Here is a 27,510-nt window from a genome sequence, read left to right as displayed (position 1 = left end):
GGTGGAAATGGAGACAATCGAGGATTACAAAAGGAATTTGAATAGGCACTTGAAGGAACTACTTTTACAGGGCTATGGGGATCGAGCAGAGAAGTAATAACTCGTCTCCACTCCTAGTATTTCTAAATCCCACACATTCACTATAATGTGAACAATTCTTTCCTGTTGTGTCTCTCTCAGATTTGTAAACTTCACTGTATTGGAGTGAAGTGACATCTACTGGCAAGAAACAAGAACTGCCGTGATGAGATCAGCCATGATTGTATTGAACGGCGGAGCAGGCTCGAGTGGCTGACTTGCCGACTCCGGCTCCTCGTTCTTATGTTCATAGAATCATACAGCACAGAAGGAGGCCATTCGGCCCCATTGTGCCTCTGCTGACTCTGACAAAAAGATGCAATTAGTCCAACCCCCTGCCTATTTCCCCATAATCCTGGAGAATTTCACTTTGAAATATTTGTCCAATTCCTTTATGAAAGTTATAATTGAATCTGTTTCCACCACCCTGTCAGACAATTCATTCCAAATCCGAATCAGTTACTGGGTAAAAAGATCTCTCCTCACCTCCCCTTGACATCTTTGGCCAATTATTTTAAATCTGTGTCCTCTGGTTACTGACCCCCAGGACAGTGGAAACAGTTTCTCCCTCTCGACCCTATGAAAATCCTTCATGATTCTGAACACCTCTATTAAATCTTCCCTTAACCTTCTCTACTCTGAGGAGAACAATCCCAGCTTCACCAGCCTGTCCAGAAAACTGAAACCCCTCATCTCTGGTATCATTCTCGTAAATCTCCTCTGAACTGTCTCAGAAGCTTTGATGTCCTTTCTAAAGCCTGGTGCCCAGAACTGGACACATTACTTGAGCTGAGATCGAGCCAGGGACGCCCACATCCCACGAACGAATAAAAAAACGCTCCCGAACCAGTCCCCAATTCTTAAGCATTTATCGACGCTCCCTGCCCAGTCCCCAAATCTTATTCATTTAGAAACGCTCCCTGCCCAGTCTCCAACTCTTATTCAATTATCGACACTCCCTGCCCAGTCTCCAATTCTTATCCATTTACAGACGCTTCCTGACCAGTACCCAAATCTTATTCATTTAGAGACGCTCCCTGCCCAGTCCCCCAATTCTTATCCATTTGCAGAAGCTCCCTGCCCAGTCCCCAATTCTTATCCATTTACAGACGCTCCCTGCCCAGTCCCCAATTCTTATCCATTTATAGACGCCGTTTCGGGAAGCCTCACCGGGAAAAGCTTCACCACCGCCATCCGCAGGGATACAGATGGGATTGTTCCATCTTATTGTGGCCCTGAGGCCCTGCTCCAGCTGTGTGAGCCCGCAAAGTCTTCTCGCACTTTGTGAATATCCCGCTCCAACTCCGAACCCGCAGCTCCTGCTGCTGACAAAGCTCTCTACCGCGCCTGCGCGCCCCGCTCCTGTCACAGATAGGGCGGATTCTAGGCCGCTGAGCATTCTGGGTATCACACCTGTCATTAATGCTATTCTTTCAGCTGAAAGGTTTTATTCCGTAGATTTCATGACCTGGAATCGTCGTGAGTGTTTTCTTTTGCACCTGTCAGTGCCTGGGAGGATAGAGTCAGCTTCACTTTGCAGCCATGAGTTTCTGGTGTGAGAAAGTGGTGCTTAACACAGTATATTTCAGTTTTTGGTCTGTGACTGTGGGTATTATTCAGTACTTGTTTGTTTCTGCTATTGCTCTGTGAGTTTCACCACATATCTTTCAACAACTTGGATGTGAGCATCAGCTTTTGTCTATATCTATCAGTTTCTGAGAAGTGAGAAAGGGTTTGATTCTATCTCTATCAGTTTCTGTTACATGCATGTGTCTTTAATCTGCACCTCCTCTGAGTGTGTCTTCGTCTCTGTACTTGTAGGTGAGTATGTGTTTTGCTTTGTATCTCTCAGTCTTTGAAGTGTGAGCCTGGGTTTGTACCTAATTTCCTTTGTACCTTGCAGTTGGGATATGAAAGAAAGATTTTTACACGTTACCTGCCAACTGCTGCTACGTGACTGTGGGTTTCACACTGTATCTGTCAATTTCTTGTCTGGTAATGCGAAGTTTACAGTGTACCTGTCAGTTTCTTGTATGTGAGTGTTGATTTCACTCTGAAAAGAATCATAGATCATAGAATAGTTACAGAACAAAAGGAAGTCATTGTGCTTGTGCTGCTTCTATGCACGAGCAACTCAGCTCATGCCACAGACTCATGTATTCCATGAAAACATGCAATTTTTCCACTTCAGATAATTATCTTATACCATTTTGAAAGCCATGGTTGAATGAACCTCCATCACACTCTCAAGCAGTGCATATCAGATCTTAACCACTCGCTGTGCAAAAGAAGTTTTTCCTCATGTTGCCGTTGGTTCTTTTGCCATTCACCTTAAATCGGTGTCATCAGGTTACAGAGCCGTGAATAATATTCCCCATTGCTTTCTCAGCACTGATGGATTGTGAAACAGGAGACAGCCAGAAGTCCCACTGAGCCGCACTGACCCCGAGCTGGGAATGAAATGAGATGTAGTTCAATCTTTCACAGCGAGATGCTGCAGAGAGATGAGTCCCGAATCAAAGTGAGACTTTCTCATACTTTTGCTGAATTTCATTTCAAACACTCCTTGTACTCTCTGCTAATGAAGCCTTAAAAAGGGGAAAAACAAAATGGCACTCAAACTCACCACCCTGAAATTAAAAGTTTAATGTTTGACTGACTGAACTGTCACTTCTACTCGGTCTCTTATTGGATGGATGCAACTGGATTCTCCAACGCAGGGGTGGCATTCAAATCCTCCCATGGGTCCACATGTCAGACTGAATTCCATGTTGTAGACTCAAGCAAAGGAAATCTGTTCAGTTCCAAAACTATCAGTGAGTTGAAGCTCATTACGATCATCATCATCAGAGGTCAGAACTACCTGGTGAAAGATGACAATCTGAAGAAGGATCCACAATTATTCAAAGGCATCGACAAAGTGAAAAACAAGAAAATCGATGAGTCAATGCAAGCCAAACAACAGAAACACTGAAGAATTCCATTCCATTCCAGTCCAGAACCCAGTCCTGTTGTTTTTGGAGTCAGGTCACAATTACTGCAACAACTTTATATTCCCACTTGGCTATCTGTACATTTAGTTAATCAAGCTCTTTGAATCCAGCTCTCTGGTCCTCAAGCAGGCTCCATATGGAAATCAATTCCGCCTTCTGCAAGGCTGAAACCAATCAATGACCTTAAACTAAAAATGCCAAAGAAGAAGGACTTGTCCAGGATTTGAACCCAGGATCTCTCACACATTAATTAATCACTCACCCTAAGCAAGGATCATACCCCTAGATGAACATGCCACTGATATCAGAACTTCCTTTTAGCTCCTGTGGAATTTCACTGGCCGCCAAAGCCGACCATCCATTTTTTTTTCAGAGCGAAGCAAGATATTGCAAATTCTGAAATAAAAACAGAAAGTGTTGGAAATGTTCAGAAACTCTGGCAGCATCTGTGGAGAGAGAAACAGAGTTCACCTTTCAGGGCGTTTACCTTTTGTTTGAGCCATCCTTTCACACTGCTTCTGTCCACCCAATCTCACTTTCTATTTTATCTAGATTCCACCCACTCACTACCGAAATACATTTATCATGAATTCCTCATATCTTTTAATAATGACAATTTTATATTTCTGGCCTTTGCTTTGGACTCCACCACAAGTGGAATCATGTCTCCACCAACCCAATCAAACCCATTCACTATTTCCTCACATTGCAATGTTTCTTTCACCCTGACAGACGATGGAATTTCTGCTGCTTGATTGCAGTTCTTGCTTCCTGCCAGTAGATGTCACCTCACTCCAGTGCAGTGAAGGTGACAAATCTGAGAGCACACAACAAGAAGTAATTGTTCACGTTGTTCATTGTTCAGTGAACAGGTCCCTCTATTCCTGCACACTCTTTAGAACTGTGCCATTAAGTATATATTGCCTCTCCCTATTCCTTCTGCTAAAATGCATCACCTCACACTAGTCACTATTAAAATCCAGCTGCACCTGTCTGCCCATTCTGCTAGCCGATCACTGTCTTGTTGCAGGTGGTTCATTTCATCCTCACTGTTTGCCACTTCTCCAAGTTTGGTGTTATCGGCATATTTTGAGATTCTACTCTATATTCCAAGATCCAAGTCATTTATCTGTCGCAAGTAAAAAGCAGTGGTTCCAGCAGTGACCCTTGGGGAACAGAACTGTCGACAACCTTCCAGTCTGAGAATGAATCATTTATTACGACTTGCTGTTTTCTGTCCTTAAGCCAATTCTCTATCCAATTGGACACTGACCCTCCTATTCCATGAACCTCAATGTTGTTAATCATCCTTTTATGTGTCGTTTCTTAAAATCCATATAAACAACATCCACTGCATGTCCTTCATAAACCTTCTCTGTTAGTTCATCAAAAAATGCAGTTAGATTAGTCAAGCATGAACTCCCATTTATAAATCCATGCTCACTCTCCTTAATTAACTCAAACCTCTCCAAGTGACTGTTGATTTTTTCCCTGATTGTTCTTTCTAAAACCTTACCCACCACTGCTGTTAATCTAACTGGCCTGTAGTTAGCCGGACTGTCCTTACACCCTTTCTTGAATAAGGGTGTCACATTTGCAACTGTTTAATCCTCTGACACCTCCCCCGTATCCAGGGAAGATTGGAAGATTATAGCAAGCCTTTCTGTTAGCTGCATCCACATTTCCTTTCTCAATCTGTGATGAAAGCCATCCGGACCAGTTAATTTATCTTCCTGAAGCATAACCAGCCTTTTCAGTACCTCCCTCTCTCAATTTGTACCCTCTCCATTGCCTCTACACTCTCCACTTCTCCTGATATTTTGTCAAATTCCACTTCCTTAGTGATCATTGATACAAGGTACTTATTAACTAGATTAACATTGCCCTGCAGCTCTAAGTATATATTACCTTCTTTGTCCCTAATGGGGCCCACTTCACCGCTGACTACCTGCTTATTATTTATATACTGCTCGAAGATTTTTGGGTTCCCTTTCATGTTGACTGCCATTCTATTCTTGTAGAGATAGGGAATAAGCTAAATATAGAAGATATAAATATTTCCCATCCTTGGGTGAGGTGGAATTTTTTTATGCTGTGAGTGGTAATGTCCTGACCCACGAGTGTGGTAGAAGTAGAGACAATCAATGATTTGAAAAGGAAATTGGATGGATACCTGAAGCAAAGGAACTTGCAGGAGGAAAGGGATCGAGCAGGTGAGTGGAACTGAGTAGCAGGCTCCGATAATTGCTGTAGTCACTGCGATCCCCCTTAATTTTGTACAAGGTGACAATGTTTGCATCACACATGTTTTGAGCCCTTGTTGAGCTCGACTATGGAGGGCTCACTGTCCAGTTCCTCCATGACAGGGAAGTCTGGAATGGAACTGAGAGCTACTTCAATGACAATGTTCTCCGTTATGTCGAGTTCAAGATAATGCTCCACTCACCTTTCCATCTGCTTGTTAGGTTCAGTGATGATCACCCCTCTCTTTGTCTTCAAAAGGTGCTGATTTAGTTACTACTGGGCCCATTGCTTTCTTAATTCCTTCATACATCCCTCTAGCATTCCCGGATTCATCAGCAGAGTTTTAACCAGTATTGATTGGTGCAGTGCCGAGCAGTCTGCAGAGACTTGTTTCTGGCAGCTCTGAGAGCATTTAGATGTTGTTTGCTGGGGACTTGTTTGTAGTTCATGAGGGCTCTCCTCTTAGTTACAGTAACTGACTCCATTTCAGTCCAATAAGCCTCAAACCAGTCAGCATTCCTCCCATCTCTTTTCCTATACACAGTGAGTGCAGAGTTATAGATGGTGGTGTGCAGATGTTTCCACTTTGACACTGCACTGAGGCCTTGAGCATTGTTGTCTGAAAGAGCCTGATCGAGGATGTTGATGAACTCCTGGGTCCTTTCTGGGTCAGTTGTTCGGCAAGTGTTGATCAGAAGACGAGCTTTTATCATGGATGGATGAAGCTTCCTTGGCTGAAGCCTGACCTTGTTGCACACCAGGGAGTGATCAGTGTCACAGTCAGCGCTGTGATAGCTGCGAGTGATGAGGACACTGCTGAGGGTGTTATGTCTGGTGAAGATAAGGTCTAGCTGGTGCCAATGGCATGATCTCGGATGTCTCCAGGACACGTTGTAGCACAGCTTGACCTGGAAGTAGCTGTTCATCACACAGAATCCATGGTGACAGCATAGCTCCAGCAACCTCTGTCCATTTTTGTTCATCTTGCCAATCCCCTGGTGCCCTATGCACATTGGCAAAGCTGTGTAGTCAGTACCCAAGCTTGTGTTGAAGTCTCCTGGAAGGTACAGTCCCTCAGTGCTGGGAATTCTACTGATGGCCGTGTCAAGTGTCTCATAGAATTGATCCTTGACATCTGGGGTGGAGGTGAGTGTTGGGACATAGATGCACATGAGATTAACTGGGCCCACACTTGTTGACAAGTGAAGAGTAAGAAGTCTCTCTGAGCCTACTGTGGGTGGTTCACTCATTTGAAGTGGCGTGTATTTTACTGTGAAGCCCACGCCATGCTCACGAGTTGCCTCTTGGGCTTTCCCCTGCCAGAAGAAGGTGTAGTGTTTCTCTTTGAGGGATCCACTTTGAACGAGTCTAGTTTCTTGCAGCACAGCAATGTCCACATTGAGCATTGTGAGTTCCTTGTCGATCACAGCTGTCTTGTGTGTGTCATCAACCTGCAGAAGGTTGTCGGAAAGGCCAGGACACATGGTCCTTACATTCCAGCTTGTGATGCGAAGGACTGGTGTCTTCTTTGTTGAGTTTGTTTTTCTTGGTGCATAGATTATCAATCCACCTGTTGAGAGATGACTCTCTAAGCTCCAAGCACCCATTGAAGCAAGCAGGTCGTGGCTTCACAGCACCTAACTGACTGGGGGCTGCCCAGCTTGGAGTGAATGATAGCTATCCAATGAGACACTATGAGCTCTCCCACTGTCCGAAGTCACCCCTGGCGCTCATACTCTACACCAATTGAATTAGAGCTTATAATCAGTAACTGTTTATTCCCGGGTTGTGCTCATGTTTGACCACGAAGCTGGAGTGTGCTCTCTAGGGCACAGGCCTGGGCAAACAGTATGGAGACCCTGAGCATCAGGACCCCCTCTCAGCATTGCTCGTATTGTCCAAAGGAAAGGAAAAAACAGTACTGTTTGTTACCAGTTCTGTTGTAGGAGTTGCTGGAAAACTGCCTGATAAGTCACAGGTAACCGCCTCCAGGACTCCACTCCGGATTTACTGTCCAGGTTTACTACCCCAGCCTTCTTATTTATTTATTTAGAGATACAGTACTGAAACAGGTCCTTCCAGCCCACCGAGTCTGTACCAACCATCAACCACCCATTTATACTAATCCTACATTAATCCCATATTCCTACCACATCCCCTCAATTCCCCTACCACCTACCTACACTAGGGGCAATTTACAATGGCCAATTTACCTATCAACCTGCAAGTCTTTGGCTGTGGGAGGAAACCAGAGCACCCGGCAGAAACCCACGCAGTCACAGGGAGAACTGGTAAACTCTGCACAGGCAGTACCCAGAATCGAACGCGGGTCACTAGAGGTGTGAGGCTGCGGTGCTAACCACTGCGCCACTGTGTCTTCTCCAGACACCCCTTGAGAAGTGAGACTTTTTGCCCAGAGATGGGGCTCTGTTTCTTGGCATCAGGATGGAACCACACACCAGTGGGCCTGTATGACATGCACCAGGATATCACACACTGCCCCATCTCTGGTACAGATCAGAGTCAGACACTGAACAGATTGCAACCCACAAGGACATCACAACCTTCCCGCTCTCTGGGACAGGTCAGTGTGATACACCAAACAAACAGCACCCCACAGGGACCTCATAAATGCCACGTCCCTGTGACAGATCAAGGTCAGACACTGCAAATATTGCAACCACAGGAACATCACAAATTGCCCCATCCCTCGGACAGCTCGTGGTCTGACATTGAACATATTGCAACAACAAGGACATTACTGTATTACTCCCTCCATTCTGAAAAACAAGCATTCACCCTACTTTTTACCCTGCAGCCAATTTTGGATCCACACTGCCACTGCCCCTTTAATCCCATCTGCTTGAATTTTGTAAGCAAGTCAGAGAGAGATGCAAAACTGAAACAGGCCCTGCGGCCCACTGAGTCTGTGTTGACCAACCACCACCCATTTATAGTAATCCTACACCATAATCCCATATTCCCTACCACATCCCCACCATTCTCTTACCTACACTAGGAGCAATTTACAACAGCCAATTTACCGATCAACCTGCAGTCTTTGCTTGTGGGAGGAAACCGGAGCACCCAGCAGAAACACACACAGTCACAGGGAGAACTTGCAAACTCTGCACAGGCAGTACCCAGAACTGAACCTGGGTTGCGAGAGCTGTGAGGTTGCAGTGCCAACCACTGTGCCATTGTGCTGCCCCAAGTCTAGTTTATTGTACCTTTTCAAACACAATTTTGACGTCCAGACACGTACCATTAACCTCACCACCCTCGTCAACTCTCTGTGAAACTTCATCAAAGAAATTAATTCATTAATTATTTCAGACACAATCTTCTGTTAACCAATCTGTACTGGCTGTCATTTATTAGCCGATGTTCTACCAAGTGACAGTCAATTTCCTCCTGGATAATTGTCTCTAAAAGTTTCCCCACCACCGACATTAGACTAATTGGTCTGTAGTTCCTGGGTTTATCTCTCTTTTTAAACAGGGCTGTAATATTCACAACCCTTGCAGACTTATCTTTTAATTCTGGAAAGTCTATTGCAGACAATCACTTTGGGCATGACTTTAACCAATTAAAGCAACAGGATACTTGATTAATAAGTCCAGAACTTTTATTGAGAGTAAAATAGTACTTAATAATTGAAAGTAAAATTATACTTAACAAACTTGGGGAATATAACTTTACAGCTCTGGGGACTGGTCGAGCTTGGTCTCAGAGTGTCACGGTCCTCTTTGTCCAGTCTAGATCCCTCGTCAGATGGAGAACTTGGTTGATGATCTGAGTCTTTACCCCTGAGATCTTCTAGTGTTCCTGCACACTGAAACCTTACAAGATCCCTACTTTTAACCCTTGGATGGCCATCACACCAGCATGTAAAATAATAATTGGTCCTAGCTGTTGCTAGGTACATTTAATTAGTTCTTAATAATGTCTTCCACTAACAGTCACCGGTCCTCAGAATCTCAGACATGAGTACAATGGAGTGGTTTCACACTGTCTCCCAATCTGATCTGAAACAAGTTTCCTGTTCATTAAATCTAGACTCTTGAAGGTCACGATGTACCATACCATGGGTTTTATCAGGGGTCCGAGAAAGGTCCATTGTTTGAATACATTTAGCTGAAACTGTCCTTTCCCACACAGACACAGAAACTCACAGTAATTAGATTGAACTAACTTTAAATGAAAACCCATTCTCTCTAAAATGTTTATTGATTCATTAATTATAACTCAATCAAGGTTCATTACTTTTACAATCATCTGTTTCAGGATGGGTAGCTACTCATTAATTATACAGGATATAAACGTTAGTACTGAACACAAAATGGTTCCTTTGGTCATGTGTTCATTATAAAATGGCTTTCTTAACGTTGTTAGTTATGACAATGGATACATGATAAAAATGGTCAAGTTAAACTGAGATCGAACTACCCAAGCTTACCTCCATCCTCCAGTCCTCTGGCATCATTCCCATATTCAAGGAGGATTGAAAGATTGTGGTTCGAGTCTCTGCTATTTCCACCCTGACTTCCCTCAGCAACCCAAGATGCAGCCCATCCAGACCGGGTGACCTGTAGACAGGTGTGAGCACTGCTAACCTTGTAATTGTCTCCTCTTTATCTATTTTCATCCCCTCCAAATTCTCCACTTCCTCCTCCTTTACTGTGACATTTGCAGCACCCGTTTGTTTTGTGATGACAGATGAAATGTACTTAATTAGTACCTCAACCACACCCTCTGCCTCCACAGGATCTCCTAATTGACTCACCCTTTCATTGACTGTCCATATGTTGGTAAAAGACTTCAGTGTTCCCAGTTATGTGACCTGCTAATCTTTTATCATACATTCTCTTGCTGATCTCATTTCCTTTTTCAGCTCTCCTCTGTACTTTCTGTATTCTGCTTGTTTCTCTACTGCACATGAATCCTCACATGATTTTTCAGTGAATGGTCTTTGAACTATTTTGTAAAAGGATTCAGTTTTGTAAATTTCTCCCCAGCTCCCCGCATGGTCAGGCAGAAAGTTTAACTGCTGTGTTGTCAAACAGCAACAGCTTTATTTGAAAAGCCATTGGGACAGGATTCCGGGTTTTAATCCAGTCACAAATCTGGTTCTGATGTCTTGTGGCTCCAGCTGTCACATGACCTGTCAGAGGATGACCTCATAATTGACCCAGTCATGGAGCTGTGGGTTGATGTTTAAATTGCTTCAAAATAATTTTCCAGAAGGACAATCAAAATGAATCGATATATAAAAGGTAGATTTTGTGAATTTGTGCTCCCAGTGGAAATTCCTGCAGAGTCTGCTGGTTTTCATATCCCCAATTCCCCACAGGAAGCTCTGTGCTCGGAGTCTGTATTCATTACATTAACATTATACAGAATCATTTCATGGGAGACCCCAGTGTGAATTGTAGACAGGTGGGTCAGTTTTAACTTTCAAAGTAACACAGAAGCAAAATACTGCTGATACTGGAAATCTGAAATAAAAACAGAAAATGCTGGAAATACTCAGCAGGTCTGGCAGCATCTGTGGAGAGAGAGACAGAGTTAACGTTTCAGATCTGTGACCTTTCATCAGAACTGAGCTGAAATTGTCTGAGGGACTGCGATTGTGGAATCAATTTCAGGGTCAAAGACATTGTACTCTGTACGGATAGGAAGATGGAGATTATTAAGTATAGTGCAAGAATATCGATGCTTGTACATTATTTTAATCAAAATTGATTTAAACTTTGTGCTCATGAATCCTATCTTTTGATCACAATGACACTGATAACAATGGAAAAAGCAAGACTTGCATTTCACGACCACAGGACATTGCAAACCCTTTTACAGCCAATGAAGGAAGGACTTTTAAAGTGTAGTCACTCAACAGTACAATAGAGTACCCTACAATAAAGATGTATAAGATTCTCACCACACAACTGCCAGACAATGACCATCCCAAACAAGAGAGAATCTAACCATCTCCCTTTGACATTCAATGGCATTACCATCGCTGAATCCCCCACTCTCAACAACCTGGGGGTTACCATTGAGCAGAAACTGAACTGCAGTAGCCATATAAATATTATGGCTACAAGAGCAGGTCAGAGACTAGGAATCCTGCGGCAAGTAACTCACCTCCTGACTCCCCAAAGCCTGGACATTAGTCAGGGGTATGATGGAATACTCTCCACTTGTCTGGCTGGGTGCAGCTCCAACAATACTCAAGAAACTCAACAGGACAAAGCAGCCCGCTTGATTGGCACCCCATTTACAACATTCATGCCCTCCATCACTGGCACACAGTGGCAGCAGTGTGTACCATCCACAAGATGCACTGCAGCAATGTGCCAAGGCTCCTGAGACAGCACCTTCCAAACCCGCGACCTTTATCACCTAGAAGGACAAGGGCAACAGATGCATGGGAACACCACAACCTGCAAGTTCCCCTCCAAGCCACACACCATCCTGAATTGTAACTGTATCACCGTTCCTTCACTGTTGCTGGGTCAAAATCCTGGAACTCTCTTCATAACAGCAGCACATGGACTGCAGTGGTTCAAGAAGGCAGCTCAGCACCACCTTCTCAAGGCAATTAGGGATGGATAATAAATGCTGGTCCAGCCAGCGACACCCACCTCCCATGAATGAATAAAAAAATGATAATATCCTGTAATCCTCCAAAGTAGAAAATACAGATGGAAATGAAAAATAATAAAACACAGTCAGCATGGATTTCACAAAGAAAGACTTGATTAACCTTATCTTTGAAAAATCAACAGCAAGAGTAATATAGCAGATGTAGAAGAGTTTAAGTTAATAAAGCCTCATCCATTTATGTGCTTGAACCATCAAATTGTGGGTTAACAAACAAACACACTAACTGACAGAGCTGCATGTTGTTCTTTCTAAATTACCCTAAATTAGGGTGTTAATGAGTTAAATCTTCAGGTTGCTGCAACCAGAATAGCCATTGTCCACTATCAGTTTTACTGTTATAAATAAAGATGGAACATTCATCGTGAATCTATAGAAACAGTCTGGTCCTGCACACTGCAGTCACATCCACGTCATCACCAACCAGCTCTCCTATCATTGATGCAGTTATTTGACTTTGCCCCATTCGCTCCATGGAATTACTTTTAAAAGATTTTAAATTACAAGCAGTTTTGTTAATGTTCAGCCTTTGAGAAGAAATCATTCCCTGGCCACAGTGGAGACAGCATTGAATATAAAACAGTAGACAACCAGGTAACACAGTGAAAGCTGATCAGCTAATCTATAATTACTTACATTTCTTAATTTTGCTCTTGCTATTCGGTTTTTCATCATTTTCAGCTCCTGACTGTGGATATTATTGTGATTAAATGTGAAAAGATGCACTGTGTCTCAGCCCCAATATATTGGCTCTTTCTCTGTCCAGTGCTGTATACACTCAGATACTGACAGTGTCTCTCCCTCCCTGAACTTTCCAGCCCTGACGATGCAGAAAGCGCTGCTCAAAGTTACACATTCTGACTGTTTGCAGTTGATTAGTGAGAGATTATTAACGTATCCTTCTGCAGCGCTGCCTCGGTTAATAACAACAGATCGAAGTCACATTTCAGATGCAGAAACAGACGCATCAATTATTCACTCTTTCCCAGAGTGAGTGAGGCCGGGACAAGCAGCAACATTCCGGCCCCACACTCTGCAATTACCCAGCACCAGTGGAAAGCAGTGAATACAGATTCAATCAGTGGGTTAATGTCCATTACAGGGATGCAAGATTCCACAGCCCAGGATAAACATCCCCATACACCGAGAACAAGCTCAGGAAAACCCGGGGGAGTTAATATCCCAGTCACTGAGCATTCCAGCAACATTGAACAAGTTCCTGAACTGAGTGAACCTTTCAAAGTACAGAAGTGAGGACGAGGTCAAAAAGGTCTGAACAGTTGAGGTGACTGAGCGGTTTCAGCTTCTCTGTTCAGGTTGCAGCTTTCACTGGAGGCATGTGTTTAAATCCCACTTCTGACAACTTGATTTTCAGTTACTTTGCAGAGCTTCCTTGAAGGTTTGAGGTAGAGTAAATACTGAGGAACTGTTTCTAACTGCTGAAAGGTCAATAACCGAAGGTTACAGATTTAAGGTGACTCACAAAACCAGAAGGAACTTGAGGAAAAATTCCTTTCTGCAACATGTGGTTAGGATTTCAGTTATGTGGATAGATTGGAGAAGCTGGGGTTGTTCTCTTCAGAGAGGAGATTTGATAGAGGTGTTCACAATCATGAGGGGTCGTGACAGACCCGATAGAAATTGTTGGTAGAAGGATTGAGACTCAGGTAAAAGCTGTGGCTCAGTTGGTCACACTCACCTCGAAATCACAAGCTTCTGGGTTCAGATTTCACAGCTGACACTCCAGTGCAGCAATGAGGGTGTTGAAGGTGCTGCCTTTCAGGTGTGATGTTAAACCAAGACCTGGTCTGCATGTTTGGGTGAATGTCAAAGATCCCATGCTCCAATTTCAAACAAGTGAAGAGCAATTCTCCCTGGTGTTGTGATAAATATTTGCCCCTCAATCAGATCAGTTGGTCATTATCACATTGCCGTTTGTGGGTATCAGCTGCTGCATTTCTGACATTACAACAGTGATTACACTTCAAAAGTATTTAATTGTCTACAAAGTGCTTTGATATGTCCAGTGGTCTTGAAAGGTGCTATATAAATGCAAGTCTGTTCTTTCTTTATCACAACACATTGCTGTGTAAACAATGGTTCTTCATGTCACCTCTGGTTCTTCTGCCAATCACCTGATATCTGTGTCCTCTGCTTACTGACCCTTTTACCACTGGAAACAGTTTCTCCTTATTTAAAATATTGAAAACCTTCATGATTTTGAACAAATGTGTCAAATCTCTTCTGAATTTTCTCTGCTGCAAGGAGAACAACCCCAGCTTCTCCAATCTCTCCACAGAACTGAAATCCCTCACCCTGCTACCATTGTGGTAAATCTCTTTTTTCTTCTTTCCTGGGTTGTGGGCACTGCTGACACAATGTGATTCCTGTCAATGGACCGGCCCGCTGACATCATCGGACTGTGCCAAGCTGTGCATAGGCACAGCTACATCTTGCCAGGATTATGTGGCACATGTGGAGGATGATGTCATTGCGCAGCGCCAACATCATCGCATATCCGCGCTTGGTCCATCTTCGCACATGTGCGCTAAAGCGTCATCAGGTATCCAGCCCCTCACTCAGCTGGAGGAAGCGGCTGAATAGGAGACTTTGAGGCTGGAGACCTCCCCCCTCGGCAACTCGCTCCAGGCCTCGACGCTTCCTCCCCTCAGCCGCTCGCTGTACACCTCGATGCTCCCCTGGACAATTGTTCCCCACTCGCGTCATCCAGCTCTATGGCCGCTTGCTCTCTGCCCCCCAACCCCCGCTCCAGCCGCTAGCTCTAGGCCATGCCACTTCCGTCCTCTAGGCAACTCACTACTCACTCCTACGTCACACTTTGCAGCCCACCTTGCTTCTTCGGGCGGCGCGTGGAGACTGGACAAACGTGGGAGCAAGTGGCCGAGAGAAGGGAAGCAGCACAGCCCAGAGCTAGTGGCTGGAGGGGAGGGGGGGGTGGGGAGTGAGCGAACGACTGGAGAATGGGGTGACATGATCGGGAGACAATCGGCCAGGGAAGTAGGGGGGGAGCAGCGAGGTCTGGAGCGAGCGACTATGGAGGGTGGAAGCGGCCGGTGCAAAGCAGGGGGAGAAAGCGAGTTGTGCCACCTAGTGGTTGCGTTGTCAGCAAACGCAGCCTTTATTGTCCATCCTTAATTGCCCTTGAGAAGGTGGTGGTGAGCTGCCTTTTTGGAGCTGCTGCAGTCCATGTGTTGTACGTAAACCCACAGTGCTGTTAGGAAGGGAGTTCCAAGATTTTGATCCAGTGACAGTGAAGGAATGGTGATATAGTTCCCAGTCAGGACACTGTGTAACTTGGAGGGGAGCTTGCAGATGGTGGTGTTCCCATTCATCCAATGTCCTTCTAGGTGGTCGAGATTGGGGGTTTGGAAGGTGCTGTCGAAGGAGGCTTGGTGAGTTGCTGCAGTGAATCTTGTAGATGGTACACACTGCTGCCACTGTTCACTGGTGGTGCAGGAAGTGAATATTTAAAGTAGTGGATGGAGTGCTGATCAAGTGATCTGCTTTGTCCTGGATGGTGTTGAGTTTCTTTGGTGTTGTTGGAGCTCCACTCATCCAGGCAAGTGGGGAGTATTACACCACACTCCAGACTTGTGCCTTGTAGATGGTGGACAGGAGGTGAGTTACTTGCAGCAGAATTCCCAGCTTCTGACCTGCTCTTGTAGCTACGGTATTTTTATGACTGATCCAATTCAGTTTCTGCTCATTGGTAACCCCCCGGATGTTGATTGTGAAGGATTCAGCAATGGTAATGTCATTGACTGTCAAGGAGAGATGGTTAGATTCAGTCTTGTTGGAAATGGTCATTGCCTGGCATTTTTGTGGCGTGCATGTTACTTGCCACTTATCAGTCCAAGCCCAATCTTGCCCAGGTCTCTCTACTTGTGGACACGGACTGCTTCAGTATCTGAGGAGCTACTAATGCAACTGAACATTTTGCAATCATCAGTGAACATTTCCACTTCTGACCTTATGATGGAAGGAAGTTTATTGATTCTAGACAGATACATGAATGGGCAGGAAGAAAAGAGATGCAGACCCTTAGAAAATAGGCGACATGTTTAGATAGAGGATCTGGATCGGCGCAGGCTTGGAGGGCCGAAGGGCCTGTTCCTGTGCTGTAATTTTCTTTGTTCTTTGTTTGTTCTTTGATGAAGCAACTGAAGACGGTTGGGGCCGAGGACACTACCCTGAGGAACTCCTGAGCGATGTCTGGTACTGAGATGATTGGCCACCAACAACCAGCACCATATTCCTTTGCGCAAGGTATGACTCCAACCAGTGGAGATTTTTCTCCTTGATTGCCATTGACTTCAATTTTGCAAGGGCTCCTTGATGCCCTTGGCAAGAGCAGTCACTGTCACCTCACCTCACCTCCTGAATTCAGCTCTTCTGTCCATATTTGGGCCAAGGCCATAATGAGGTCAGGAACTAAGTGGCCCTGGCGGAACCCAAAATGAGCATTGGTGAGTAGGTTATGGCTGTGTAAGTGCTGCTTGATAGCACTGTCAACGACACCTTCCATCACTTTACTGATGATCAAGAGGAGGCTGATCGGGCAGGAATTGACCGGGTTGGATTTGTCCTGCCTTTTGTATACAGAACATACCTGGGCAATTTTCCACATTGCTGGGTAGATGCCAGTGTTGTAGCTTGGCGGGCGGCGTGGCTAGTTCTGGAGCACAAGTCTTCAGCACTGCAGCCAGGATGTTGTCAGTATCCAGAGCCTTCAGCCATTTCTTGATATCATGTGGAGTGAAGTGGATTTAGCTGAAGATTGGCACCTGTGATGCTGGGGACCTCAGGAGGAGGCCGAGATTGATCATCTACTTGGCACTTCTGGCTGAAGATGGTTGCAAATGATTCAACCTTGTATTTTGCACTGATATACTGGTCTCCCTTATCATTAAGGATGGGGATATTTGTGGAGCCTCGTCCTCCTGTTAATTGTTTAATTATCCACCACCATTCAGGACTGGATGTGGCAGGACTGCAGAGCTTTGATCTGATCTGTTGGTTGTGAGATCACTCAGCTCTGTCTATTGCATGCTGCTTCCGCTATTTGACATGCAAGTAATCCTGTGTTGTAGCTTCACCAGGTTGACACCTCATTTTTAGGTCTGCTTGGTGCTGCTCCTGACATGCCTTCCTGCATACTTCATTGAACCACTATTGCTCCCTTGGCTTGATGGTAATGGTAGAGTGAGGGATATGCCAGGCCATGAGGTAACATATTGTGTTTAAATACAATTCTGCTGCTGCTGATGGCCCACAGTGCCTCATGGATGCCCAGTTTTGAGCTGCCAGATCTGTTCATTTCTTCCCTCAGATATAATTGAAAAAAAAATTCTGAAGAAATGCATGAACTAAATAAAAGGGAGAGAGAAATAAATACTGACAAAATAGATGGCAGAATTTGGAAGGTAAAAATATTTCTGTTTTATTATTGATGAGTGAGAGGAATATATCACACTTTGGGGCTTCTGGAAGTGGATTTACTGATAATCTGGGGAATTGATAGGAAACTGCTTCATCGTTGGTGGAACAAATTCCCGCCCTTGGGGTGGAGCCAACAGCTGCATCCGTCAAATAACAGACAGAGTAGAAGTACTGTATCAGGCCTTGTTAGCTCAGTTGGTAGAGCATGGGACTTTTAATCTCAGGGCCTTGGATTTGAGACCCTTGTTGTGTGGTTGTTCTTCCCTTTTTCAGTCTTCATCAGCAGAGAGTTCAAGGAGTGTTTGAAATTAAATTCAACAACATCACCAGATTTCAACTACTCCCACCCCGCCCCCTCCCAGTGTAGTTGACAGGACTCTCAACCTCTGCCTTCCCCCTTCCCCTCCCTCCCAGATCTGCGACAGGGTTCCCCTTGTCCTCACTTTCCACCCCACCTGCATCCACATCTAAAGGATCATCCTCCACCATTTCCGCCACCTCCAGCGTGATGCCACCACCAAACGCATCCTCCCCTCCCCTGTCAGCATTCCGAAGGGATTGTTCCCTCCGCGACACCCTGGTCCACTCCTCCATTACCCCAACTACCTCGTCCCCTTCCCAAGGCACCTTCCCATGCAATCGCAGGAGATATAATACCTGCCCTTTTCCCTCCTCTCTGCTCATTATCTAAAGCCCCAAACACTCCTTTCAGGTGAAGCAGCGATTTACTTGTACTTCTTTCAATTATGTATTCTGTATTCACTGCTCACAATGCGGTCTCCTCTAAACTGGGGAGACCAAACGCAGATTAGATGGAACACCTCTGCTCAGGCCGAAAGCATGATCCTGAGCTTCGGGGTGCTTGCCATTTCAACACTCTCCCCTGCTCTCATGTCAACATTTCTGTCTTTGGCCTGTTCCAGTGTTCCAGTGAAAATCAACCCAAGCTCGAGGAGCAGCACCTGACCTTTTGATTCGGCACTCTACAACCTTGTGAATTGAACATTGTGTTCAATAACATCAGAGCATGACTGGTGTCAGGCAACCACAAGCATTAACACACTCTTTGCCTTTGTCCCAGGACAGCTTTGTTATTTAATCTCTCCTTCCCTCTGCACTATCAAACACCTTCCCCTTTGTTCTCTCCGACATGCCCCTCCCCGTCACTTGTTTAAAACCTAATTCTTTTCTAACCTGTGTCAGTTCTGATGAAAGGTCACAGACCAGAAACGTTAACTCTGTTTCTCTCACCACAGATGCTGCCAGAGCTATTGAGTATTTCCAGCACTTTTTGTTTTTATTTCAGATTTCCAGCATCTGCAGTATTTTGCTTTTATTGTGTCTGAAAGTCTTTCCTTGATTCAGGACTCTTACCTCTCTCCAGAATCTCTCTGCTAAAGATTGAACTTTATCTCATTTCACTCACAGCTCAGGGTCAGTGTGGCACAGTGGGACTTCTGGCTGTGTCCCACTTCACAATCCCTCAGTATTGAGAAAACAATGGGGAATATTACTCACATGTTGTGTTCTGTAACTTTTTACAAACACTTTAATGTATATATTGTCTTCCAAAGCAGTGACAGAATGGTGGCTTTCGTGTGTTGTTGAAATAGCTTTGTTGAGTTCGTGCTGCACTAACAGTTAAACAGTTCTTGGTTCAATCCCAGGTTTTGGCACTTTCAACCTCTCCTGTGTCTTTTTCTTTGGCTCCAATTGTCAAGCTGCATGATTTACTCTGAAATTAGCACCAGAGAACCAAGGCAGCAGCGAGCATGAGGAGCTGAAATTAGCACAGATCAAATCCACTTAATATTTCTGACTGAAGATGGTTGCAAATTCTTCAGCTTCATCTTTTGCACTGACGTGCTCAGCACCACCATCATTGAGGATGTGAATGTTTTTGGAGCCTCCTCATCTTGTTAGTTATTTAATTATCCACAACCATTCACGACTGGATGTGGCAGGACTGTGGAGCTGTGATCTGATCCTGAGGGAGATATCCGTGTGTGGAGTGGCGGGATGTATGGAGAGTGATCCTGAAGAGGGTGTCCGAGCCTGGAGTGGAAGCTTTCCGTGGAGGTACAGGAGTAGGTCATTCAGCCCCAGTGTTTTATAAAGGTTTAGCATAACTTATTTGCTTTTACTCTATGCCTCTATTAATAAAGCCAAGTGTCCTGTTTGCTCTTAGCAACCTTTTCAAACCTTGATCAAAAAAGATTGGTGTACATTGTCTCATTCTTCCTCCCAAACTGTATCACTTCACAAGTCTCTGTGTAAAATTTTATCTGTTGTGTGAAAGCCCATTTTACCAGTGTGTTTAAGTTCCTCTGAAGTGTGTTACTGTCACTGGCATAGGATGAAATTCACGAGCATTCTTTGATGCTATCTCCGTGGAAAGAGCAATCTTACACACTAGCTCAAATTGGGATTTTGTGTTTTTAGTATCTTTCCTCATCCACCAATATAAGCACAAATCTGTCTCATAATGTACGGTCTAAGAATGTGCCAATGTTGCAATGTGGTGATAAATTCTTCAGTGTCACAATGTACTGTTTCACTACTTTTCTGTTTTCTGGATCCAAGTTTGTAGCTTTCCGCGATCTCTAGTGGCTTCGGATTGAGCCTCACTTCAACGAAGAAACGGAAAATTATGATTTAAAGATTACACTGTCAATCATTCACATCTCTGTCTTCTCCTGAACTTCGAGTTCAAATTTGTTTGTGAAGTTGAGTCACACGTTAAGACAGCACAGTCTTTGTCTTTGTGAAGGAAGTGATTTGGGAATGGCTGTTTGAAACTGTCCCTTCTTGCACAGAAATTCAGTGCAAATACTTGATCACTCACAATTTCCTTGAGAGAAATTTGTTCACAATCGCATTCGACACGGAAACTGCCTCAGCATTAATCTCACTGAAGCAGAATGTGACAGTGTTGTATGTTTCAGAATGTTGTTGCCGTTATTTGTCGCTTTTAACCAAGACTGGGAGACAGGGCAAGGTTGATCCGAGGTTGGAATATATTATCATTCAGGAGCAAGAAAAATCAAAAGGAACAAAATAAGAAAACCCAGTCTCCAGATTTGAGAATCTGTCGATCCGCTTTGGGAAAGTGAATCAGAGCAGAATGAAGGGTGAACTGTCCAGAAGAGATGAAGACACAGCTCAGTCAACACGTTCCCCTGGTTTATGATGCTGGAACATTCCTCACACAGAAATGATTCAACCCAATGACAAACATTCTTACAGCTGATAATTTATGCCTCTGATTTAAGGACTGTCTCATGTGGTTAACGAGTGACGACGAGAAGATATTAAACTTTGTTCTATTCAATCTAGCTGTGATAAAGTTTGAATTTTTCTCCCTTTTATGAACAGTATTTGAAGGGTCTCGGTAACAATGTTCAGTGTTGATGAGAGTGGGGTCTGGGTGAGAAGCTGCTGAGTGTGACAGGGTCAGGACTGGATGCAGGAAGTTCTCTGACAGTCTCCCTCTATCTCTCGAATGGGTTTGAGTTGATTTACGACTGGTAGCTTTTATTTTACTTTTCTTATTTAGAGATATAGCCCCTTCGGCCCACCGAGTCTGTGCCAACCAGCAACCACCCATTTATACTAATCCTACATTAATCCCATATTCTCGACGACATCCCCACCATTCTCCTACCACGTACCTACACTAGGGACAATTTACAATGGCCAATTTACCTATCAACCTGCAAGTCGTTTGGAGGTGGGAGGAAACCAGAGCACCTGGCGGAAACCCACACAGACATTGGGAGAACTTGCAAACTCCACACAGGCAGTACCCAGAACTGAATCCTGGTCACTGGAGCTGTGAGGCTGCGGTGCTAACCATTGCGCCACTGTGCTGCTGTTGGTGTTTTGATAAATGAAGGAAGTTCCCTCCACCCATTTTTTTTGGACAGACAGTGTGGTATAAGGATGTAAAGGGTTAATGCTGAAGATAGTGGGATCAACCCCTCCCACTGTCAGAGTGATGATGGAACAGTCACGTGAGATGAAGTTTGGGAGAAGAGAGAGCAGCACCAAGGATGCTAGCTTAGCAGACTTGATGAGTGTGTACAGAGTATTGTGCAAATTAGAAAAGAGTTCTTAGTTCTTTCAGCAGGAACTGTGTCCAGAAAATATCGAGAAACTCACAATTTTATTATTCAGGAGTCGGAACACAGATATTAATTCCAAGTGACAGTTCTGGGACCAATTAACAAAAAAAGTAGAGAATACTATTGCTCACTGATTGAAATCCCCTAGTGAGGAGACAGTTAAACAGGTGATCTTTTGGGGCATCCTTCGATCCAAGGTTTCAGCAACATTTAATCTCCCTTTTTGGTGAAATTCTCTGTTATTTGCAACTTTTTTTATCAGCTTTGATGGGCGAGTGAAAAAACTGAAAAGATTGAACAGTTCCATCCTTTCTTTTCTTCCTTCTCTTCTTTCCATCAGTTTCTCTTTTCTGTCCCAGATCAATATAATGATGAGAATCCCAATTTAATCTGCTGTTTCTGGTGTTTTATCCATTCCAATCAAAATTTCAACATTCCAATCAAATCTATTTGTTATTCCACAGTGTCTCTCCATGTGTTTTATTCTGTTGTATTCTCTCACAGTCTGTTTGATGATCAATGTAACATCTCACTCTCTGTTCTGGTGAAGATCAGAAGCAGTGATATCTGTTTACACCACCCGACAAGTCGGCCTGATGCTGTGCCTCGCTGATCATGTGGGGTTAAAGCAATTCTTCCAGTCAGTTAGTTCAGTTTTCATTTCATGAAAAATTTGGTCATCATGACTTCATCAGTGACCGAATGGTTCAGGTGTCTGAGTGATGTTAATCATGATGTGATGAAATGATTGTATGTTCCAGTCTTTCCGTGGTGGGTTTTCACACTGAGTAGAAACGTGTTGGACATGGTCTGGAAATGTTTCACACCGCTCCATTCCCAACTTCATTTACTTCCAGAAGATATATTTCCATCATTCCACAGCTGGCTGCACAGCCAGAAGCTGTGCTGAAGGTGACAGCTATGCATCTGCAACTGACAAGGTGGCCGAGAGGTTAAGGCGATGGATTGCTGATCCATTCTGCTTTGCATACGTGGGTTCAAATCCTACCCTTGTCGCTAGTTTATGAGCTGTTTCGTGTATTGTTTACGTTGGGTGAGCTTATTTGCAAAGTCAGCCTCGAAACCTGTTCTTGTCAATGTCCAGACAGTGATTCCAGAATTGGTTATACTTTATTCAAATTGAGACAGACAATTGGAATTCTTCACCCAAACTGCACTGGAATGAAGATCAAATAGGGATCACGAAACGGAGCAGTATTTTTCCTCCCCTCCTTCCTTCCATCATTACTTTCTCTGGATTTGCACCAAGTGAAAGACAAATGGGAAAAGCAAATTGCGAGGGAGCAGATGCAGAAAATTATCCTTTGGCAAGAAATTTATTTTCAAATCTTCTTGATAGATTAAGTGAGTGAGCAATGCTTTGGCAGATGGAGTTTAAAATGAGGGGTCATCGACTACCGAAGAGAGATCAGAGTGTTTTTTTGTAAGAGGTGAGATGTTAGAAACGGCGGAGGAGCAGAGACCCGAATACTGAATTAATAAAAGCTCGTGGACTGGTAGAAAATAATGTGAAAAGTGAACAGAATCTGAAGATTGGAACTCATGTTGCAGTGATATAAAGCTCTGTGCTCCTGAAGTAAATGTCCAAGCCCAGATTGTGGGGAATCTGTGGAGAGTGATTTGGTTTTTATTCATTCTTGGGTGTGAGTATCGCTGATCAGGCGAGCATTTATTACCCATTCCTATTGCCGTTGAGATGGTGGTGGAGAGCTGCCTTCTAGAACTGATGCAGTCCATATGGTGCAGGAACACCCACACTGCCGTTGGGGAGGGAGTTCCAGGATTGTGACCCAACAACAGTGAATAAATGGCGATATCGTTCCAAGTCAGGATGGTGAGTGACTTGGAGGGGAACCTGCAGGTAGTGAGTTCCCATGCATCTGCTGCCCTTGTCCTTCGAGGTGGTAGTGGTCACGAGTTTGGAAGGTGCTGTTGAAGGATACTTGGCGAGTTGCTGCAGTGCATACGGAGATGGTACACACTGCAGCCACTGTTTACTGGTTGTGGAGGGATTGAATGTTTAAGGTGGCGGGTTAGGTGCCGATCAAGTGCGCTGCTTTGTCCTGGATGGTGTTGAGCTTCTTGAGTGTTGTTGAGTGGGATGTATTCCATCACACTCCTGACTTGTGCCTTGTCGATGGTGGACAGGATTTGGGGTGTCAGGAGATGAGATACTTGCTGCAGAATTCGTAATCTCTGACCTGCGCTTATAGCCACAGCATAGATGTGACTGGTCCAGTTACGTTTCTGGTCAAGATATTGATGGTGGGGGATTTAACGATGATAACGCTTCTGAATATCAAAAGGTAGATTTTTTTTCTCTCTCATTGGAGATGTTCACTGCTTGGCACTTGGGTGGCCAGAAGGTTGCTTGCCACTTATCAGCTCAAGCCTGAATGTTGTTCAGGTCTTGCTGCTTGCAGGCACAGACTGCTTCAGTATCTGAAGAGTTGTGAGTCATCATCTAACATTCTCACTTCTGACTTATGTTGAAGAGAAAGTCGTCAATGAAACAGCTGGGATGTTTGGGTCTAGGACACTACCCTGAGAAACCCCTGAGGCAATGTCCTGGGCTGAGATGATTGGCCTCCACGAACCACAACCACCTTGTTTTGTGCGAGGTACGACTCCAGCAAGTGGAGAGTTTTCCCCCTGATTCCCAGTGACTTCAATTTTGCTAGGGATCCTTGATGCCACACTCACTCAAGGGTGGTTCAAGAAGGCAGCCCACCCCACCACCTTCTCAAGGGCAATTAAGGATGGGCAGTAAATGCTGGCCTGGCCAGCAACGCCCACATCGCATGAATGAATGAATAAAAAAGTGAAGTATCACTTGTGTCATTGTTTTGGTAGAAAATATAACCCTGGTGGAATTGCCCCTCCCAATCACACCTCACTTCATAGAACATAGAAAATGGAGAAAATTTATGGCACAGGATGAGACCATTTAGCAATCGTGTCTGTGCCAGCTGAAAAAGAGCGATCCAGCCCAATCCCTCTTTCCTGGTCTTGGGAATGGGATCTGAACAGATCTCAGAGCTCACATTATGTGAATGTTCTGTTGAAGTATTGGTGAGCTGATATACCAGGGGAGATTCACACTGTTAGACACAGTGTGAAATACATTCAAGTATTTATAAAACATTGTAACATGTGAGTAATATTCCCCATTGCTTTCTCAGCACTGATGGATTGTGAAGTGGGAGACAGCCAGAAGTCCCAGTGATCCACACTGACCCTCAGCTGAGAATGAAATGAGATAAAGTTCAATCTTCAGCAGCGAGTTGCTGCAGAGAGGTAAGAGTCCTGAATCAAGGAGAGACTTTCTCATACTGCTGTTGAATCTCATTTCAAACACTCCTTGAACTCTCTGCCGAGGAATTCAGAGTTGGAGAATGCCTGTAAAATCAGCCTAAAAAGGAAATAAAAAACACCCACCGTGGGGCTCAAACTCAAAAACTTGAGATTCAGAGTTTCATGCTTTCATCTACTGAGCTCACTAGGCCTGAGACAGTGTCCCCGTCCTGTCTGTTATTGGACAGTGCAGCTGTTGGCTCCATCCCAGGGGCTGAATTTGTTCTGTAAACCATGAACCATCTTCCTCTCAAATCCCAGGTTTATCAATAAATCCTCTTACAAAATCCCCAAAGTGTGATATATTCCTCTCACTCAACCAGAATAAAAGTTACATCTTTTGCTCTTTTTACCTTCCAAACATTGACTTCTATTTTGCTCAGCATTTATTTCTCTCTCCTTTTTATGTTGTGCATTTCCTAATAAACATTTCATTTCAATTATTTATGAGGGATGAAATGAACAGAAGAGATTTTCTGCAATGGTACCAGGGGTGTGGGACAGAGCGAGTGGTTCGGATCTGGAATACACTGCCTGAGAGTGTGCTGGAGGCAGATTCAATCGTGGCTTTCAAAAGGGAATTGGATAAACACCTGAATAGAGAAAATTTGCAGGGTTACAATTAAAGGGCAGAGGAGTGGAATTAGCTGATTTGCTCTTGCAAAGAGCTGTCATGGACATGATGGACTGAAGGGTCTCCTTCTGTACTGTAACCATTTGATTCCTTGATTCTAACTCTGTCAAAGTTGTTCTGAACTTGCTCTGCTCCAATGAGAACAACCCCAGCTTTTCCAGTGTCTGCACATAACTGAAGTTATGAGGAACCATGGGGAACCCACTGTAAACCTTCCTCCAGACAGAAATACAACTGTTCACCATGACACTGTGACCCAGCTGTTCACAATATATATCAATGATTCGGATGTGGGGACCAAATGTACTATTTCCAAGTTCGCAGATGACACAAAACTAGGTGGGAATGTGTGTTGTGAGGAAGATGCAAAGCGGCTTCAAGGGGATTTGGACAGACTTAGTGAGTGGACAAGAAAGTGGCACATGGAATATAATGTGCAAAGATGTGAGGTTGTCCACTTTGGTAGGAGAAACAGATGTGCAGATCATTTCTTAAATGGTAAGAGATTAGAAAGTGTAGATGGACAAAGGGGCCTGGGTTTCCTTGTCAGTAAGTGACTGAAAGCTAACATGCAGGTGCAGCAAGCAATTAGGAAGGCGAATGACATGTTAGACTCTATCACAAGAGGATTTGAGTACAGGAGTAGTGAAGTCTTGCTTCAATTGTATATAACCTTGGTTGGACTGCACTTTGGAATACTGTGTGCAATTTTGGTCCCCTTACCTTAGGAAGGATATCATTGCCATAGAGGGAGTACAACGAAGGTTCACCAGACTTGTTCCCGGGGTGGCGGGACTGTCCTATGAAGAGATTTTGGGGAAACTGGGACTGTATTCTCTAGAGTTTCGAAGAATGAGAGGTGATCTCATTGAAACTTACCATATATTTAAAGGGATAGACAGGTAGATGAAGCTATTTCCTCCGGTTGAGGAATCGAGAACCAGGGGACACAATTTCAACATAAGGGGAAAGCCACTTAGGACAGAGACGAGGAGAAATTTCTTTACTCAGAGGGTTGTGAATCTTTGGAATTCTCTACCCCAGAGGGCTGTGGAAGCTCAGTCATTGAGTATGTTTAAAGCAGAGATTGACAGATTTCTAAATGCAAATGACATAGGGGATATGGACATAGTGTGGGAAAAAGGCATTGAAGTGGATGATCAGTCATCATCATATTGAATGGCGGGGTTGGCTCGACGGGCTGAATGGCCTACTCCTGCTCCTATGTTCCTATCAGTCTGCTAATTTCATATCCATGCTGTCATTGTCCCTTTTATTACATGGGCTTCAGTTTTACTGGCAGTCTAGTATGTGACATCATCAAGAAGGTTTTCAATAAGTCAAATAAGGAGAAATTGTTTCCAGTGGCAAAAGGGTCAGTAACCAGAGGATGTATTTATCAGGTGATTGAGAAAAGAACCAGAGGCGAAATGAGGTCGGGATTTATACCGTGATGTGTTGTGATTTGGAATGCACTGTCTGATCAGGACTTGAAAGCAGATTCAGTAGTAACTTTGAAAAGCAATAGGGATAAATACTGGAAGGAAAATGTACAGATTACAGGAAAAAGCTGAGCATCAGAACTAATTGGATAACACAACCAAAGCGACAGCATTGACACAATGGACCAAATGGTCTCCTTCTTTGTGTATCATTCTATGGTTTTATGAACATAATGTTGGTACAATTGCTGAGTTGGAAGTGAAGTGAACCCAGATTCCGGGTATTCTAAACACCAGACCCAAACCAACTGAACCAAAAACAAGAAATGCTGGATTCACTCAGCAGGTCTGGCAGCATCTGTGGAAAGAGAAGCAGAGTTAACGTTTCGGGTCAGTGACCCTTCTTCGGAACTGACTGAACAAGCCTGTTGTTTAATCTCTGTTTTTCACACCAGCTTCTCCTCGCTCTTTCTGTGTTTCCTGCCTGGTCTGTTCCT

At 44.2% G+C, this 27,510-nt stretch overlaps 1 non-coding gene across 1 annotated transcript; it reads left to right on the top strand.

Annotated features, from left to right (window-relative positions):
• The first annotated feature begins 22,497 nt into the window (after positions 1-22,497).
• On the top strand, positions 22,498-22,579 carry trnas-gcu (transfer RNA serine (anticodon GCU)). The gene has a single exon. It is a non-coding gene; the product is annotated as a tRNA-Ser (tRNA).
• The last annotated feature ends 4,931 nt before the right edge of the window (positions 22,580-27,510 follow it).

Source organism: Heterodontus francisci, unplaced genomic scaffold (genome assembly GCF_036365525.1).
Source record: "Heterodontus francisci isolate sHetFra1 unplaced genomic scaffold, sHetFra1.hap1 HAP1_SCAFFOLD_59, whole genome shotgun sequence".
Lineage (NCBI taxonomy): Eukaryota > Metazoa > Chordata > Chondrichthyes > Heterodontiformes > Heterodontidae > Heterodontus > Heterodontus francisci.
The sequence above is the reverse complement of the archived record's forward strand: the minus strand, read 5'-3'. Positions and strand labels throughout refer to the sequence as shown.